Source organism: Cucurbita moschata, unplaced genomic scaffold (genome assembly GCF_002738365.1).
Source record: "Cucurbita moschata cultivar Rifu unplaced genomic scaffold, Cmos_1.0 Cmo_Scf00021, whole genome shotgun sequence".
Lineage (NCBI taxonomy): Eukaryota > Viridiplantae > Streptophyta > Magnoliopsida > Cucurbitales > Cucurbitaceae > Cucurbita > Cucurbita moschata.
The window spans coordinates 4,363,214-4,367,460 of record NW_019268537.1 but is presented as its reverse complement, the minus strand read 5'-3'; positions in this window follow the sequence as shown (position 1 = coordinate 4,367,460).

Below are 4,247 nucleotides of genomic sequence, written 5' to 3'. Positions count from 1 at the left end.
GCTCCTTCGTTCAGAGTGAAGACAGATCCTGATGTCGATTTCCTCGAATCTACATCGGTCTGAAAATCTGAGTCAGTGTACCCTGTAAGGATCAGATCCTTAGCACCGTACATTAGCATATAGTCCCTCGTTGTCCTAAGATACTTGAGGATATTCTTAACGGCAGTCCAATGAGCACGTCCCGGATTGGACTGATATCTGCTGACAATTCCCACAGCATAGCATATGTCGGGTCGGGTACAAAGCATGGCATACATCAGACTACCGACCGCTGATGCATAGGGAATGTGTTTCATATCCTCAACTTCTTGAGGTGTCTTAGGACTTTGTTCCTTCGACAAATGAACTCCATGCCTGAAAGGTAATAATCCTTTCTTGGAGTCCTGCATCTTATATCGAATCAACATTTTGTCGATGTACGATGCTTGAGACAATGCTAGTGTTTTGTTCTTGCGATTCCGAATAATTTGGATTCCAAGAACAAACTGAGCCTCTCCCAAATCTTTCATTTGGAATTGTGTCGCCAGCCAATGCTTAATGTCAGTCAGAATTCCCACATCATTTCCAATGAGTAGGATATCGTCAACGTACAACACCAGGAAAGCTACTGTAGAGTTGACTATCCTTTTATAAACACAAGGTTCGTCAACATTCTGTTTAAAGCCATAAGATTTGATCGCAGTATCAAACTTTATATTCCAGGATCGAGATGCTTGCTTCAACCCATAAATGGATCTTTTAAGCTTGCAAACCCTTTGCTCGTGATCCTGTTCAATGAACCCCTCTGGTTGAGCCATATAGATACTCTCTTCAAGATTGCCGTTTAGAAAAGCTGTCTTAACATCCATTTGCCAAATTTCATAATCATAAAATGTGGCAATAGACAAGAGTATTCTTATTGATTTAAGCATAGCAACAGGAGAGAAGGTTTCTTCATAGTCCACCCCCTCTCTTTGGGTATAACCCTTTGCTACTAGTCGTGCTTTAAAGGTCTGTACCTTACCGGTTTGGTCTCGTTTCCTCTTATAGATCCATTTGCAACCAATAGGTTTTACCCCATCCGGTTGATCTACAAGTTCCCAGACTGAATTGAAGTACATTGACTCCATTTCAAGATTCATGGCTTTAATCCACTGATCTCTATCCTCATCATTCATTGCCTGTTTATAGGTCATGGATCCTCAACGCCATCATCAGGTATGATGACTTGAGTTTCTGCCAAACCCAAGTAACGATCGGGTTGAGTTATAACCCTCCCACTACGTCGAGGCATTCTCAACTCTTGAGAAGGATGTGATTGACCAGAAGTGTCAGCTCCATCAACAACTCTGGTTGAAGGACTAGCTTGATCAACAACTCTTGTTGTTTTATCAGTAGCTTCTTTAGAAATCTCACTTAATACTAGTTTGCTACGAGGTTGATGATTTCTTACGTGGTCTTCCTCTAAGAATGTAGCGTTCGTTGATACAAACACTCTATTTTCTTGAGGATCATAAAACAAACCACCTTTCGTCTCTTTGGGGTATCCTACGAATAGACATAATTTTGAACGACGTTCTAATTTCTTGGGATTTTGCAACAACACATGTGCTGGACATCCCCAAATTCTGAAGTGACGTAAACTACCTTTACGCCCTTTCCATAACTCATAAGGTGTTTCTAAAACACTCTTAGTAGGAACCATGTTCAAAATGTATGTAGCAGTCTCCACTGCATATCCCCAAAATGGATCGGGTAATTGAGCGAAACTCATCATAGACCGAACCATGTCTAATAGAGTTCTATTTCTCCTTTCTGATACACCATTTTGTTGAGGCATACCAGGGGCTGAGAGTTGAGACCTTATTCCATGTTCTATCATATAGTCCTGAAATCTTAAATCCATGTACTCTCCTCCTCGATCTGATCGAAGTGTTTTAATAGTTTTACCTAATAGATTCTGAACCTCAGTCTTATACTCTCTGAATTTTTCAAGAGCTTCGGACTTGTGATGCATTAGGTAAAGATAGCCATACCTTGAATAATCATCAATAAAACTGATGAAATATTCATACACTCCTCGTGCTTTGACATTCATTGGACCACAGAGATCTGTATGCACGAGTTCTAAGGTTTCTTTGGCTCTATAACCTTTTTCGCAAAATGATCGTTTAGTCATTTTACCCTCAAGACAAGACTCACATGGAGGTAAAGAATTGTCTTCTAACTTATTTAGAAGTCCCCTTTTAACCAATCTCTCAATCCTATTGAGATTAATGTGGCCTAGTCTTAAATGCCAAAGAAAGATATTAGGAGAAATCTTTTGTCGTTTATTTTGAGTTTCAGCTGTTTTAAACATCTCAGTATTTAAAATAGCTTTTGTTTTGCTCGGTTTTAACATATATAAGTTGTTTTCTAGTTTTGCAGAACAAATATGAATACCTCTTTTGCAAATGAACACTTCATTAATTTCAAAAGATACTTTATACAACTGTTCTAATAAACAAGAGATGGATATTAGATTTCTTTTCATTCCTGGAACAAAAAGTACATTATCTAATATAATGAATCTATCTCCAAAAAACAACTTTAAATTTCCCACTGATCTTGCTGAGACAACCTCTCCTGTTCCAACCCTGAGTGTTATCTCGCCGTCCGCAAGCATTCTCCAGGAGCTAGTTTCCTGGTAAAAAGAACAAATATGATTAGTCGCCCCTGAATCTAGTATCCAAGTTGAGTTGTCATACTCTACTAAACACATTTCTACAACGAGTAAATCATATTTACCTTGTTGTGTCTTTTCGGCTTTCTTCTCTGCAAGGTATTTTGGGCAATTTCTCTTCCAGTGCCCGTTTTCGTTGCAATGGAAACATTTTCCTTTATCTGCTTTTTGAACCTTGTTTTTGCGGTTAGTAGGAATCTTATTTTTCCCTTTTCCCTTCTTCTTCATCAAAACACTTTTAGAAGTTGAAGGTCCAGACTTATTTTGGGAGGACGATCCTCGTAGTAATTTCTTGGAGATGGCAACATTTGCTTCTCCTGTTTGTCCCTTGTTTGTTAAGAGGGACTGATAAGTTTGTAGCTCATTGAGAAGAGCAGTCAAGTTATATTCTATTTTGTTCATAACCATATTGGTGCGGAACTGGAAGAAGCTCTTCGGAAGAGACATCATGATAAAACTGACTTGACTCTTCTCATCAATGACAGCTTCATTTTCTTCTGCCACATTGAAATGGACCATCATGTCCAGGACATGTTCTCTAACTGAGGTCCCTTCTTTCATACGGCAATTGTAAATGTATTTTATGGCTTCATGTCTAAGGGAGAAGGACGGTTGTCCAAACATCCCTTTTAGAGATTCCATAATCTCTTTAGCAGTACCCATAACATCGTGTTTCTTAGCCAAAACATCAGATATGCTGGCTAGAATGTACACTCGGGCTTTGTCATTTGCCTTTATCCATCTGTCATATGCATCCCGAGCTGTTCGGTTTGCATTTGAGTTTGGGTTTGGAGGACACTCCTCAGTTAAAACAAACTTTAAATCATCAATGACCAGTATTGTGTTTAGGTTTGATTTCCAAGTTGTGTAGTTGTCGCCGTTTAATTTCTCAGAAGCGAGTAATTGTACTATTGAGTTTGTCATGCTGTGATATAAAGAAAATTCTATTAGTGATTTGACTTAATCCTGTTTAATCCAATCAGTTTTAGCAAATATAATAATGCACCCAAATCATTATTAATTTGCAACGATACTTTAGTGAGTTAGAGCAACTGCTACCGAGGGGCAGTCAATCACTCATTCACTAAACCAAGACATTCTTGACTTAAACACTAATTCCAAAATAACTCTTGTTCCTATAGTGTTTTAGTTATCGCTATTTTAGTCAAGAATATACTAACTCTTAGTAATTCTTCGCAAGTGTGACCCACCAATTTCAGACCTCAGAAATCGGTCCCAACAACGCTATCGAATGAAAAAGCCAAAGTTGGGAATGGACTTAAGAAATCCTATCCATTTCTGGAGTTTGCGTTGTTCCGACTCCCATGTTACGACCCTCCGAATGGATAGTTGCTCTAGGGCAACATGCAGGCAGAACATGGGAATCTCACGGTGCAACCTAGTGGTGGAGACCATAGGACGTGTTGACTTCCTTCTCCCACTTACTATAAATACTTTCTCAATTCACTTTGTTATTGACTCATGCAAATACCTTCCGAATGGAGGACGCTCCCAGGGCGACACGAGGCCGAGCATGAATCTCACT